The sequence below is a fragment of the Podarcis gaigeae genome, assembly GCF_964106915.1.
Source record: "Podarcis gaigeae genome assembly, chromosome: 12".
Classification (NCBI taxonomy): Eukaryota; Metazoa; Chordata; class Lepidosauria; order Squamata; family Lacertidae; genus Podarcis; species Podarcis gaigeae.
In genome coordinates, this window is record NC_139688.1 from 15,298,703 (window position 1) to 15,314,584 (window position 15,882).

At 42.7% G+C, this 15,882-nt stretch overlaps 1 protein-coding gene across 1 annotated transcript in view; it reads right to left on the bottom strand.

Annotated features, from left to right (window-relative positions):
- Positions 1-15,786, bottom strand: part of LARP4B (La ribonucleoprotein 4B) — a 57,537-nt gene extending 41,751 nt beyond the window's left edge. Inside the window, exon 1 of the mRNA XM_083704866.1 lies at positions 15,014-15,786. The gene's annotated coding sequence lies outside the window, so the exon portion shown is untranslated. The remainder of the gene's footprint in view (positions 1-15,013) is intronic.
- Between the last annotated feature and the right edge of the window lie 96 nt (positions 15,787-15,882).

Below are 15,882 nucleotides of genomic sequence, written 5' to 3' on the forward strand. Positions count from 1 at the left end.
TTTTATTATTACTTCTTCAGGTGATGTCATCTAAAGTAAAAGCTGTTCTCATTTTACTCCATTTATTCAAGGTAGTGTTTCTTTTGGTTTTGATACAGCGGTTAAGGAAACTAAGGTTTTAAGCTATAATCCTGAGCGCATTAATGAAACACAGATCAAACAAGCCCAAGAAGAAAGGAATGCAACTGAACTACAGAGCTTGACTAGCTGGATGTTAAGGGTTTGATATGTTTGTTACAAGAAGTATCCTCTCCTAGTTTCTATAACACAAAGAATCAATTTCTATATCTTCAGACTGAACTTTACCAGACTCCACACATAACGTGTTAATTTTGTAACGGTTTCCAACTCATTTACCCTACTTATGGTTACAAAGTTCCAGATTATGATGCTGTATGGATAGCTTTGATTTCAAAACACACAAACAAATCCACTTAATTTCCCCCCAAAACAAATTGGAACACTCTCAGCTCCTGGAACTAAAGTTACCATAACCTAGTAAATCAGAATATAGTAACTACCTATGAATTTCAAAGGTATGTCACAAAAAACTTTGTATTTTGAACTTAAATTACTTTGCCTGACAATTCTGAATATATATTTCAGTATAGCATTGTCAACAGGATGGAAGTACCGTATTTCCCCCTCTATAACACGCAGATTTTTTCTCCTAAAAAGGAAGGGGAAATGTCTGTGCGTGTTATAGAGCAAATGTGTGGTCCCTGGAGCCGAAAAATCAGGCAAAAATCAAATCGCGCTTCACGGAGAATGGAAACCTGAAAAGAGGAAGCGGCTGCTTTCCTGCATTCTGCCTCAGGGTCTTACTGCCCACCCTCCTCTGTTTCGTTGCAGGCAGGCAGGGAGGGAGGGAGGGAGGGAGGGAGGGAGGGAGGGAGAGAGAGAGAGAGAGAGAGAGAGAGAGGGAGGGAGGGATGACCTGGCTTGGGTGGGGGGAAACTTTTGCCTTTCTTTCCTCCCTCCCGTTAAATCCCTCTCCTGCATTCTTAGCCAGCTGCTTCTCTGCACACCCCTCTCATGTCCCTTCTTTGTTTTTCCTTCGCTCCCCACTTAAAATGTGGTTACAAAGCATGGATCCACATGGATCCTCAGGATCTTTGCATTGGGTCACCCCAAATTCACCATCAGATCACATAGCATGTCCATGGCTACAGCCTGCACCCAAAAAATCACGCACCCACTGTTGCCTGGGGCTGCAATGGTGCAAAAACGTGGTTACGAAGCATGGATGCACAGGAATTCTCAGGATTTTTGCATTGGGTCACCCCAAATTCACCATCAGATCACAGGTCTGTGGCCACAGCATGAAGCACAAAAATGATACATCCACTGTTTCATTCAGAATGTTTTTTCCCTTGTTTTCCTCCTCTAAAAACTATGTGCGTGTTATGGTCAGGTGCGTGTTATAGAGCGAAAAATATGGTAACCTGGGTGGTTTCTGAAGACAGTACACACATTTCTGAAGACAGTACTAGCCCATTTCTCTCTGGAACATACACCTGCAAATTGCCTGTTTCAGTACCATCCAAGACTACAAAACAACCGAACACCTCTTCACAGAAGGAATCCCCAAATATCTATATGCAATCATATATTTGAACAAATTGTTATATTGTTTTTAGAATGTGTAAAAATTATTTTATTGCTTTCAGAGTTTGCTAGAATACTTTGTTTTTAGAACTTGTGCTTTATTTTGTTTTTATCTTATACACCACTTACACTATAGTCTAGATTTTTTTAAAAAAAACAAAAACAGTGCACAACAAAACTAATTAAAAATCAATGTAACTTAGACCTCAAGGCTTCAATTCTAATAGATTTATAAGTAAGTAATTTCTACTGAATATAGCAGAACTAATTTCCAAGTCAACATGCACAGAACTACACTGGAAAACTGGAAAAAGCACAGCAATGCTGGGGTTACAAGTATAAAAAGCAGTAAAGAAACCCCCAAAGGAAATGAATATTTGGGTATCTTTTTGGCATAACTTTGAAGAGGCAAATAAGAGCATACAGAAAACATTGCATAGGAGCCTTTTCATCAATGATTCCTCTTCACAGGTTTTAACTGTTAATGTTAGAAAAACCTCAAGCTGGCAACCATTTATCACAAAACTATTTTGGTGATTTGTAAGTTAACAAAACCCATGTCTCTTCTGCACAAGTTTACTTCCTTTAATATAAAACAGAGTTTGCTGTAAACTTAGGCAGAACTTCTTCTATGCTACCCGGAATCAACTCAGGAAGATGTGAAGTAATGGCTGCTCTCTGAGTACTAGGAAACTGAATCCCACATCCCCTCAAACAGTAGCCCCCCCCCCCAGGGTTCTGCAGAGCCCCCAGATGAACTCCATAAGAAAGAAGTTTCCAGGGTGGCTTTTTGCTTCTTGGCAGCTGCTACAAGTGCAAATGACTAATTAAAGTTCACTTCCATCTTCCCCTTTGAATCAGCCTCAGGGCAAGGAGAAGGTGTGTAAGAGGCAAGAGCTCTTTTCAGTGATAATGATCACAAACATAACCAACCAACAGAAGTAACCTTTAAAATTTCCTGAAAACGTAACGAGCTCAACCGTTTACAAAAATTCAGTCAGCAATGATCTGAGCATCACTTATGAACATTTTTCTAATGTTGACGTAGTAGACTCATGCTGGAGAATATGTTGCAAGTCAGAGGCTGTGAGTCACCACCACTATGGGGTGGCAATGGAAGCCATGCACCTTGTTAATGAGAGTGCTAATCTAAGTTCAACCACATAGTGAGGCCAATGTATAGTGTTTGTTCCAGGCAAGGCCAAGCAGCTGTATGAGTTTCACAAACTTCATTAGATCTGAGAAGCAGGAATAAAAGTGTTTTGTTCCTGCATATTTAAAAGATTGGGCATAACAGGAAACACGGCAGGACAACTTCTGCATTTACCCTCTAGCATCACCACACCAGTTTCTGAATTACTTTTCTGCTCATTCAGAAAAATTCTAACAATTCCATGGATGTTTAATGAGATTCAAGGCTGCTTCCCCTTTTATAAGAATTTAGTGTAAAATTAGAAAGAAATGAGAAATTTTTGGTGCCTCGTAGAACTATACTACTTCATCATACAGGAATTTCACAGTGTGGTTATATTTATCATTTTATTCTATTCATAGAATTTATATAGGCCACCTAGTAACACCGTTATAGTAAAATATAATATTATAAAACAGCTCCAGTGAAAAAGGCTCAGGCCATAGGGAATTGTGGGTATCAAACATGTGAAAGGTTGCTAGGCAGCAAGGAATGTGCTGGTCATATCCCTCAACTGGGACAACTTCTATGCACCTAGTGCAGGCATTCCCAAACTCGGCCCTCCATAAGTTTTGGGACTACAACTCCCATCATCCCTAGCTAACAGGACCAGTGGTCAGGGATGATGGAAACTGTAGTCAAAAAACATCTGGAGGGCCGAGTTTGGGGATGCCTGGCCTAGTATTTGCAACCTAGGGATAAGAACCCTGAGAGGAGGGTTTTTTACAGGTCAAGATCCACAGCTGAGCAATACCTTCATTGGAACCAACCAAAATGTCAGTTCTCTACATTTCTTCATCAGGCAAGATGCTACATAGAAAGCAAGTGGAGTGGTATGTAGAAGCACCCTCATCAGACCAACTGCCAATCATGTGCTCACTGCATATGTGTGGTTGGTGCATAGGCCTCTTCACACATTTGGAACAGCATTTGATATTTGCCAGGTGCCAGGCACATTTTGCACCTGGCTATCAGCCACTTGCGACCTGGTGAAGATGCCTGGGGGCCAGGATGGTGCCTGATGTCTCTACCACCTGGAGGTGCATGCCAGGGGATCCTTGGATCCTGACTGTTTTCGCACACTAATATACCCCATCCTGTAGAATTCTATCCATCATATTTTATCTGTACAATCAGAATGAATTTCAGGAACCAAAAAGTCTTATTGAAAAACCATCTGGCCCCAAAATGGAAACCAGACATTGGCAACTGTAACCCTGGTTTAAGGAGCCATTTGGCACCTAGCTTATACCATATTTTTCACTCCATAAGATGCACCTTTTCCCTGCTAAAAAGTAAAGATGGATCCCGCTCGCTGTCTTGGCTTCTTTAGCCACGCGCAGCCTCTCCCGGCTGGAGAGGTTGCGCGTGGCTAAAGAGGAAGCCAAGACCTGTCCACTGCTCTTTGGGGCTGGCGGGGGGAATGATTTCCCCCCCCCCTTGATTTTCCCCTCTAAAAACTAGGTGCACCTTATGGTCCAGTGCACCTTATGGAGCAAAAAATACGGTATATCCAAGTTTCTAACACTGATTTGGAATACAATGCCCAAACAGAGCTAAAGCCAGTTTTACAGGATGGATAAAAACATGAAGCAAATAAACAGTGTGTTACAATGTACAAACTTTTAAACTAGTATTCCCCTGGCACCAAAGTGACCGCAAAGGCAGTGCCAGGCAAGCCTCATCAGGGAGGGCATTCTACAACTGGGTTGCCAGCACCAAGGAGGCCCACCGACTCACCGCTAGTCATTCTGCTCACTTATTTGGCAGGGGCACCAAAAAAAAGGTCTGTGAAGAGGACATTAACATTCAGGTCAGTACATGTGGAAGGCAGCAATCTTTCAGGTGCCCTCTTTAATTTGGCCTCATAATGGACTGGAGCCAGTGCACTTGATAAAGCACTGGTATGAATATGATCGAAATCTCCCAGCTGCAGCTTGCAGTCATACTTTGGACGAGTTAGGTTGCAGGCTATTTTCAAAGGCAGCCCTAATTACAAAACACAGCAAGGCTTAACAAGATGTTACTGGGGCATAGGTAACTGTGGCCAGTGTACTTCCAGCCAGGTAGAGTCACAGCAGGTATAGCAGACAAAGATGATAAAAAGGCACTCTGAGGAATAGCTGGACTTCAAAGGTAGAACTGGTCTTTTAATGTGATAGCATAATTAGCTCTTGAGCCTTACTGGGTTTTGAAATAAGGGTGTGACTTTAAGCAGCTTGAACTCATCTTAAGGAATAGCATATTGATGAGCAGCGTGTGGCAATACAAACAGGGCAGGGTTTGTTTCTGTTAATGCCTTGGGTAAAAAAGAAGTGGTATATCAATCATCTATGGAACTGGGAATGATTAATTATGACCATTGTAGCAAACATTTGCACCACTGCTTGGCAGGATGTCATGAATTACCCGGTACTTGCTTTTCAAACAAGTATCTTGCCATTACTAACATGCTACACTTCCAATGATTACCTGCTCATCTGGGGTTTCCTAAAGCTAAAAACATAAAAAGTGCCTTGCTGCTATTAGCACTGCACCTAACGTTCAAACTATAATGTTCTGCTAGATCACAAGCAGGGAACCTCCAGGTTTGGGGGAGAATCTTGGTTTGCTAGAGGGTACAATTTCACCCATGAGGTCATTTTCCCAAAAGCACCTCCCCACCAGCAGACATCACTGGCGACGCCGGCTTGTAAATGTGAGCAAAGAGATTAATCCTGCATTGGCTGTGCAATCCTGTTCCAGCAGGATCTGGTCCGTGAAACCGAAAAGCTTCCCTACCCATGTACTAGATGGACAGTGTTTTATACAGTGGTACCTCGGATTACATACACTTCAGGTTACAGACTCTGCTAACCCAGAAGTAGTACCTTGGGTTAAGAACTTTGCCTCAGGATGAGAACAGAAATTGTGCTCCAGCGGCGCGGCAGCAGCAGGAGGCCCCATTAGCTAAAGTGGTGCTTCAGGTTAAGAACAGTTTCAGGTTAAGAACGGACCTCCGAAACGAATTAAGTACTTAACCCGAGGTACCACTGTACTAATAACTGGTTGAAAATTATTTCATGGAGATAAATAGCAAACTAGGAAGTATATCATCCTCCAAGAAACTTACTTTACCCTCCAAGCAGGATGCAACAATTTCCTTTGTGGACACAAATTTTAGTTACATTTGTATACCTTTTTCACTAATGCACTGAGAAGTGACTAAACCTTGTAGCATGCTAGGAGAGGGGTTGGTTAGTTAGGCTAATCAAGCTGTTCTGGGTCAACTGAGGTTGATAGACTAGTTATAATACCAAGTATCTGAAACTGAATTTTCAACATGCAACCACAGTATTTCCAGTTATGCTAAGGCCCTGTCCATTTACAGATTGCCTGCCTGAGCTCACACACTACTGACTAGCAGTATCTTTCTCACAGTTGCTTTAAGTAGCCTTTAGGAAATCTTGAGCTCTTTGTTTTTCACTACCAAGAAAAAGCCTGTCTTTTATATTGTTGTTAAATTTATTGCAGTATTCATGGAGCACAATGGTGGTAACAACAATCAGCTTATGAAGCAATGAAAGTTTTGTATCACATGTCAAGTAGTCATTAAGGATGTGGAGTGATGGGTTCTAAATCTAAATCCCTATATCTATTTTCATACCAAGTGAGCCTCAAGAGTTCTATTACATGGAACCTGCAGGCTGCACACTGGCTTGTTGGGGGTGGGGTGGGGGGGAGAAGTGAGCCCAAAATTTGATGCCCCTCCCCCAGCCTTGGTAAGTGAGTCAGTCACTGTTTTTTTTTTTTGAGAAAGTGGCACAAGACTCTGGCAGGGTCCTAGAGGCCTCCTATCTCCTTCCCAAAGCTGGGGAAGTGCTAACTGAGCTTTGGGAAAGAGGGGAGAGGACTCTAGGACCCTGACAGAGCCCTCAGACTTCCTCCCCAAAGCCCAGCAACTCACTTACCTGCCTTTGGGAAGGCAGCAGAAGACCAGCTGCAGGGATGGAGTGTCAAATGTTGCAGAGGGCCATGCACCTGGTCGGGCCCTGTTTCAGACCACCCTGCCCTTTAATTTTAATCAATGAGAGAATGGGGGGGGGGGGACAACTCAATACAATTCAGTTCAGCATACTTCACCAGCAAGTAGCTGTTTATGACATGAAGCTGGAACCTCACCATGCAGGCAACTGGTGTCAAGCTTTAAACAGCTTTGCTAACAAGGAAATCACTGTTCTTTTCTGTTTAAACATAAGGGAATGGTGTTGTCAGTGGAAATCATTCTACAATACTAGAAAAGGCTCATTTTGCTTCTTGGTTTAAAGAGGGAAGATACGAAAAGGAAGCTGGAGAACTGCAGGGATGACACAATAGCAAGAAAACATGAATGGTGGGTCAAAGAGTGTTCAAGTTACCTATCCAGATTTATATGCACTACAGAATTTTAACAATGTGTCTCTGAAATACCAGTAAGCCTACTATAAAAGGCTGTCCAACTTTCAGGCTCCGAAACATAATTTATGTTAGTCAACTAAAATCTGCACCAATTTCTTCCGCAGGCTTATACAGCTTGTTCTCAAAGTTTGAGCTTAGTATGTCCATTGCAGATCTTTTGGCCATGCAGCACACCAGAGCAGCAAAATCATGCTGTAACCAATAAATCAGAGCAACTTCCTGAAAGTATAGATGTAAACTTAAAATGAACAGGGTCACCACCGGTCTGACTTTTGATCTGCCATGCTCAGATTTGCCTACCAAATTACAAGTGTGGCTTTTGATTTTTTGAACAACTTGTTTATTGTATAAATTTTCATTAGAGGCACCTAAGGGAATGCCACAATTAAAAGCACACACAAAGTGGTCCTTTGTACAAGTGTTAAATAACGTTCATACATGTTCAGAATTCTAGTTTTGCCTGTTTCGATCAGGTTAAATTTTAGTATTACAGAACCTTACTCTAGACAGTCTGATTACAGAGTATATAAAGCTGACATTACTGTGCATATGAAAAGACAAAATTTCTAGCTTGTGCTAAACTTACTTAGACTTTTGTACAGGAGAGGCAGTAGCCTGGACCAACATTTATAATTTAGCGTACAAGTTGCACAATTGGATGTTTTCATAGACTTCAAGTTTGGAAAACAGTGCTCTATGCGTTATGCATTTGACTAACATGTTTTGTCAAAAGCTAAACCAAGTTTTAGTTTGGGTGACACATACCTTAGAAGTCTAACGTTTAAAGACAGCTTCCTCTGTTAAGTATTTCTGGTAATTAGTTTGCCTCCACCAATGACTGTTCATGTTTCATGTACTTGCTCCCAGTGTCACACATACTGAAGCAGAATTTCAGCCTATTTTCTCAAATGCTCTAGCTTGCCTGCCACTTAAGGCCAATACAAGCCATGCACATCCGTTCTGTGCAAGCATGTATTTATAAATAAATCATGATTGTCAAAGATCCTCATGCCACTCTTCCCAGCCTGCATTTCCCATTTTGTAACTCTGGATTCCATCTTGGTGTAGCAACAGTTTCAGCAGTCAAGTGATTTAAGCACGATGACCCAACACTTGCATTTACACAGAGCAGCTCTCAAAGAGTAAAACTATAGCAATCCGAACAGCAGATGAATTTTTGTTTAACTTTGACTTGAAGGTGTAACAAGAAGCCAAAGAAGGGAAACTTTAGACTTCTCCCCACAAAGATCTACTCCCACCAAACTATATAGCAAACCTCAAAATACATTTTTAACAAGGCATGGGGTTAGCCAGTGAAAGTAAAAAAAACAAAACAGTAGGCTAATACAATCTGTTTGCATGAGCCTAATCAGCTCTTTGGATCTCAAACAAAATTTTGAAATCACATAATATTCACTGCATTATTCACTTTTACTTGTTTTATTTTGCCAGGTCCAGAAAAAAAGATATTCATACTACAGTTGTACCTTGGAAATCAAACAAAACCCATCCCGGAAGTCTGTTCAAATTTCAAAACATTCGGAAACCAAAGCTCCTGCAGCCAATCAAAAGCCCCATTGGACATTCGGCTTCCAAAAATAGTTCGCAAACCAGAACAGTCACTTCTGGGTTTGCGGCGTTCGGGAGCCAAAACATTCGAGAACGAAGCTGTTCGGAAACCAAAGTATGACTGTACTATGCTTTACTTAAGACACAGCAATATAGGAAGCTGCCTTATACCAAGCCAGACCATTGGTCCATCTAGCTCAGTATTGTCTATGCTGACTGGACCTGGTTCTGCAGGGTTTCAATAACAGATGAATTTTCAGTCCTACTGGAAATGCCAGGGATTGAATCTGCATACAAAGCAGATGTTCTGAGCTACAGTCCTTCATAAATAACTCTTACATTTTAAATTTCCAACAAAACAAAACAAATTGCACCCATGTACTTCTGTTGTTTACAGCCAAATTTGGCCTCCATCACAGAGTCTGAATCAAACAATACCCCCGCTACCTAGTTAGCAATGTTAGAAATATATAATCGCTAAATTGTACCTTACAGATGGGTTATAGTTGCTGCAATAGAATGTCTTATTATTTATTAATTGTTATTATCATTATCAACAGCATCATTTCTGCACCGCTTTATCTTTTAAAGAACAAATATCAAAATTGTTTACAACACATTAAAAAATCAAATAAAATAATCCAGAATAAAACAAATTCAAGCTTCAATTACAATATTTCAAATCCTTCTCTAAGTGACATTTTGCTTTCCCCAGTTGCCAACCAGGCACCCAGAGATCTCCATGTGGTTACAATTGCAAACGCGTGAGTCGCAAAATGCGCCTGATTTATTTCTAACACTGGTAGTCACCATAGCTCCTGCACTGATAGAATAGATACCCATTGCTCACTTTAAGGGTTGAAGAGGCTTCCAATGTTTCTCAAGTAGCAGAAAATAATTATGGGTATCAACAGGCTAAAGCAGACATCTAGAAAAAGGAACAATATATTTGGAAAGAGGGATGAAATCTCAGTTGCTGTATTTCATTAGAAACAATTAATAGTCCAGCAGCATTGAACCAGGAAGTATTCATTAAAATATCCTCAACCATAAAACATAACGTAAGAGCCCAAACCTTTTTTAAACTCTCCGATTTGGAGCCAAGTAAAACAAGCAACTTTTAATGACTTTGCTCGTACTAGAGTTTTGGGTCAATACCATGTAATATTACTGCTATTTAACAAAATCAGTACTCTATCACCTAAGATTTAAAATAAAAGCTAAAATGGTTAGTAAAAGTAACCATTATTCTATTATCAAGAATTGTCCTAAATATTTTGTGTTATCTCTCCTGCAGTTTATCACCAGTAATTTTCCAGGAAATTCTTTAATTCAGGACAGGGATGAGAGGAAGTGCCGGTTTGGGAGGAGAATATAAGACAGAAGTTAAGGGTGAAAGGAAACAGGGAGGAGCAATTACAGGAATAAATAAAATTTCTCAATGAAGGCATTAAAAGTTTCTGGATCACCAGATTCTTCCTAAAATAGGGAACTAATACAGACAGCTAATATGTGTATTAAATAGGAAACCTGTAATTCTACAGGTACACCTTCTCCCAACACTTGTGATGTCCTCACCGAAGAATTTCTGCTTGGCATCTATAAATGTGTGGAGCTCCATCACAGCATTATGAAGTGAATATCCAGTCAGAAATTCTACAAGTACAGCTTTCCCAAACACTTGCTACAAATGCATCTGAATAATTTCTACCTGGACATGTATCTCTTCCCACACATGTACACATCAGGCCCAATGTCCACCTGAAAGACTAAAACACAACATTAATGAGCCTCACTTAGTATAAACTGGGCGTGTAGAATCTAACACAACAAACTGTTTTAATTTTATAAAGAATAGAATTTATAAAGATAGCCACTGCAGTGTAGTAGTTGAGCATTGGTCTGGGATATGGAAGACCAGGATTCAAATCTGCAGTCAGCAATGAAGCACACAGTCTCTTAGCTTAACCTACCTGACAGGGTTGTTGTAAGGGTAAAATGGAGCAGAAGAACCACCAGAGAGAGCAAATCGTAGACACCACTATTAAAGATTTGGGATTAGCCCCTCAGTTATGCTTATGGTGAGATTTCTTTGAACATCTTTTTCTGATTTGGTTACTTTGCATTTTTCACTTAACAAATTAACCCCAAATAGGCGTAATGTAAATTTTAGGTGATGTCCTATATTTCTAAATGGTGTGCTGTCACATTGCTTCCTTTCCTTTTCCCGTCACATTTCTCATGTTCAATTACAAGTTGCTTGATCAGAGAATTGAAGGTATAGGTTTCTCAAAATTTAATGAGATTCAACCAACAGTAGCCACCAGGGCGTTCCATGTTCACTCAGGCAAGTGCAAATGTAAGGGGCCAAACCCTCAACAGGTGCATTATTTAGGCAATATGGTATGGTATCCTATGATTTATTTCAAGCTTCACCATATCTTGGAGTTGGATGGCTTTCAGTGAGAGGAGTGGACCCATGTCTCAGATCTGTTTATTCACTGGGCTAGAAACATGGGAGTCTATGCAACTGAGGCAACTGTTCCAGATTATAAGTATCCACCTGGCAACCAATCATATCCATGAGTTGGAAGGGACCTTGGAGGTCATTTACTCTAACCCTCTCCTAGCGCAAGATAGCCACAAGGGAAGCAAACCCAGCCAGATGGGCAGGGTATAAATAATAAATTCTATTCTAAATTCTATTCTTAACCCTTCTGTTCTGTACATCTCCTACACATGGGCTGGTTTTACAATCCTGAAACAAAAATCCTGTATGATAGGCTAATATTTCTGAAAAGTGCAGAATGAGAAAAAAGGAAAGCACTTTTTCCCTAATTACCTATGAGTTTATGGCATAGGAAGGAGTCAGGCTTTACTGCTTTGTAACTATATGCGATATATATGCGGTTAGGGCAAAGGGTCGTATCCAAGTCAAGTCAAACTAAGAGGTGTCCTACTGAAATTAGCAAACATAATTTAAGACACGTGAATTCCAATTACTCAGCTGAACACAACTCAAGAGTAGAGTTCTCCATGATATTGTAGCGTTAGTATCATTGTCCCCTTAGAAAAGTCTTGTCTTTAAAGTAACTAAGGAAGTACAATGTATATGAAGGATTAGACAATACTTTATGTAAGTAATACATACTTCTCCTCCTTAAGTCTCATTGTAATTCTGTCATTCATCATAATCTTATTCTCAGAAGGGGAAAAAACTGGAGAAAAGAGATATAGAACTCACAAATTTTATGAAAAGGTACAGTAAGTATGCATACATCAGAAATGATTTTCTATTCTTAAATGGTTATCTACTTTTTTACAAAACTAGGGCTCAAAACTTTCTAAGGAAAGTACACCCTGTGAAGTAATATTTCATATCAAGCAGTGTTCTGGTGACTCATTTAAAGGGAAATTCCACTCTGCACATGTTCAAAGGTAATTTTGTTCATGGTTTGAATATTACAGAGCTGAGCCCTGCCACGGAAAAGTATTGCCACAATGCTGCTCTCAATCTGGAGTACACAATATTATGTTGCTTCTGCCACATTATACTGGCATCAGCACAACAGCAATCTTCGTCTTGACCATTCTCTCACTTAAACTACCTAAAAGAAATATGCATCAAAATGCTTTATCTGTGGCAGGGGCTCGGACCTGATGATCTTCAGGGTCCTGGCCACTAACAACCATCCAGCTTGAAGGTAGTGAAGCCTGAAAGATGGCAATAAAAAGGTACCATACCATATCTATATTGCCTAATGTGTCTTAATAGTGCGGCCCTTAACAGCCATACTTTCCCAGCATTTTGGTGTTTGCATGAATATAAACACAAATTAAACCAAAAGATTGTCAACTGATTTTGTATTTTTAAGGGGGGTGCAACAAATGAGATCTGTCCATGCTTCAGAACAAGTGTGTACTACTTAAGTCCAACAGTTAGATAGCTTATCAGCTTTACATTAGAGAGAGTGGGGATGATGATAATGATAATAATAATGGTGATAAACAACAACAACAACAACAACAATAGATAAGCAGATGTTTTACATTAAACTGAAGGGAGTTTTTTCGGCAAAGATACCCAGAAAGCCTCTAGGTTCCCCTGAAAAGTTTGAAGAGAGCACCAGCCATGGAGACACAAGGAAGAGACAAGTAAGAATTGTATTGAAGTGGTTTGCAAATGTCTTTGGAATAATGCCTCATGTAGTCTCCCTTCTCTGAACAGACTAAAGGCTTTTAGTACAAATTTGTTTAGTCTTCTGATGAAGTCCAACAAAACCAGACCATATGAGCCACAAACCAAGAGCTAAAATATTCAGGCTTCACCTTCTGCATCTCAAGGTTGCCAAAATTCAATCTCGCTGTCCCTGCAGCTTTGGTCCTGAACCAAAATTCTGGCCTTGTGATAGAAGGATCTATTTCATAAACTTTCACAATTGATAGAAAGCAGAGAATTTGTATACAGACAGTCCAACACAAAGGCTAAATCCAGCCTGAGTGGCACTAAAATCAAAGGGACATATGTCAAATCATTATTAATTTGTCCCAGATTTCATTGAGAACAAAATGAAACCAACTTAGTCTGGATCCACCCCATGATGCAAATGAAAGATGTTTACACCAAAACAGGAGATCCTTTATATACCTTGGGAAAAAATCTAGTTTACTCTCTATGAGCCGCATTCAACATACTGTCTACTCTCATATTTGCAAGCTAGATTGTGATTGCAACCATGCTACTGTCCCAAAAGCATTTTAACAAAGTACTCTGTTAGTATATCTATACACAAAAGCTGAAGTCACAACTCCCAACAACCTCACATGAGTAACCAGTTGACTAGGCATTTGCATAAAGTTTACTTTCAGCAAATGTCTGTAGGTCATGGAAGAGAAACAAGTAGCCCATCAATATCTGGAAGACTACAACTCCCAGCAATCCAAGTCACCATTGCCAATCATCAGGGATGAGAGTTGTGGCAGGCCACAGGTTTCTTGATCACAGTGGTCAAAGTTGTTATGCAAAACTGTTATTGAAATGAATAGCATCCAGCAACGCAGACCTAAGTTGCCACCTGAAATGGCTAAATTTTGGAAACTAGAGTGAAACCAGAAATGGTGTAACAGGAAACCTATCAGAGTGGCTATTAAATGGCTCTGTTATTACAGCTCTTATAGAGTACACAGTATCCTCAGCAGCAAAAGGCTGAGCTGGTTGTGCAGTGATGAAAGTTGGCAGGAATGGAGCAGTTATGAAGTATCATCATAACATAAGAGTTCCAAAAATCATTTCACTCTTAGGTTAGGATAAATGGCACAAAAAGTATGGCACTTGCAAGAAAAAGAAAAGCAGCACACAATCCACTTCATTGCAATGAGTACACGGAACTGACATATTTCCTCAGTCCTTCAGGAAGGCTCAGACACCCACCTTCTTAGTTACTGAACTTCAGACCCAGACGATCTCACACCATGTTTTCAAATGCAGAGCTATGGAGAGGCAACCATTTAGACACAAGACCCCCTAGATCTCTCGCGTTCAACTGAACTGCAGCAAACTCACTGCCTGCTTTAAAGTTCGGCAAAAGTCGCCAAATGATCAAAATCACGGCCCGGAGACGCTGAGAAAGCAGTAGAAAGCCACCCTCCTGTCACACTTAAATAATACCCATTGCAAGTTACGGAAGAAGGGCGTGTGTGTTTCAATTCCTAACTTTAGATAAGGGTGTGAGTCAAGGAGGACTATGGCGGTGGGGGTTTGGGGAGAGCTTGAGGAAACGAAGCGAGGGGGAGCTTTAGCTTGCCGCTTGGGGCGGGTCCCCAATGGGGGTGGGGTGTCCTCCGTTTTCGGACATCTTGGGATCAACTTAAAGGGGCGATCTCTCCCTCCTCGTCTCCAGCCCCCCCACACCAAATCCGAGGGTGTAGAAGGGAGAAGGAAACGAAACGAAACACGTGAAGATGCCGCCGCTGCCGCCGGGCCCAGCGCTTCCCTCTCGGCGACCAGGCCGAAGCCGACGCAGTGCGGAGCTCCCGGCAGGAGCAAGGCCACGAAACCGGGGCCAGTTCCCTGCAGCGGCCAGCCCCGCCCCCCACCGCGAGCGGCCTCGGGTGAGAAAATGGCGGCGGCTCGGGGCGGTGACGGGAGGAAGCGGCGGCGGCCCTGCTGCTGCCACTTGACTGCTACTGAACGCGGCCTCCACTCACCTGTCAAGCCAACAGCCAGCAAGGCCCCGGCGGGCCGGGAGGGATCGCGCTCGGAGGCCGGCCTGAGGGATCCTTCGCTGCCGCCGCCGCCGCTGCTTCTCCTCTCGGCCTCCGTCTTCGTCTCCCGCCGCCGCCTCCTTCTCGTTCTTCCTCCGCCGCCGCCGCTGCCGAATCCCAGGAAGGGGTGAGAGAGAGAGAGAAAGAGAAAGACGGAGAGAGAGGGCGGCGGGGGGCGGCAGCGGGGCCCAGGCGGGGGAGGAGGAGGAGTGGCGGCGGCGGCGGCGGGGAGGAGGAGGAGCGACAAGCGGGGAGGGAAGGGCGCGGAGAGGCGGGAGGAGGAAGAGAGAGCGGCGGCGGCGGCGGGTGTCCGGGCCCCGGGGCTTCTGGGCGCCAAGAAGCAGCGGAGACAATTCGCTCGCATATGAGAGGGAGAGACAGAGAGAGAGAGACGGAGCGCGAGGGAAAGAGAGAGAGAGAGAGAGCGCCAGGGAGACCCACGAGCCCCGCTTCCGGCTCCGGGCGGAAGTCCCTCCCCCGGCGGCGGAAGATATTGGTCGACGCCTGGAGACTCGCCCCCTCTCCCCCCTCCCCGAAAAACGCCTCGCGCACTATCTCCTCCCCTCCGCTCAGGCGAAAGAGAGAGAGGCTGTGGGAAGGGGGAGGGAGGGAGAGAGGGAGGGGTGGAAATAGGCCGGTAACCTTCTCCGCGTGTGATTGGCCTGGAGGCAGGGACGGCGCGCGGGGCGCGGCGTGACGTGAAGCGAGCCGCGCGGAGAGTGAGCGGGTGACGTCAGTGCCCCTTTCATGAGTTGAGAGCGAAGGTGGGGGCCGGGAGGAGGAATTCGCAGAAGGCTCTAGTAGCGGTTAGC